We start from the raw sequence: 235 nt of genomic DNA on the forward strand, positions 1-235 counted from the left end.
CTAGGTGGTGTGTATGTGTAATCCCTGGCTGTGGTGTTATTCCTGTGTAGTCCCTGGCTGTTGTGTCTGGGTGTCTCCCATGATTGGCAGCTCCTGTTGCCATTAGGACAACTGAGTTGTTATGCTCCTCTCCTGTGCTGCTGTCATGACGTCACCTTCCCAGCCGTTTAAAGACGCCGCCTCCCATTGGCCGCCCCCTTCCAGCAGCCCAACCTATCACATGGCGCGCCGGCCC

The sequence above is a fragment of the Ascaphus truei genome, chromosome 8 (genome assembly GCF_040206685.1).
Source record: "Ascaphus truei isolate aAscTru1 chromosome 8, aAscTru1.hap1, whole genome shotgun sequence".
Lineage (NCBI taxonomy): Eukaryota > Metazoa > Chordata > Amphibia > Anura > Ascaphidae > Ascaphus > Ascaphus truei.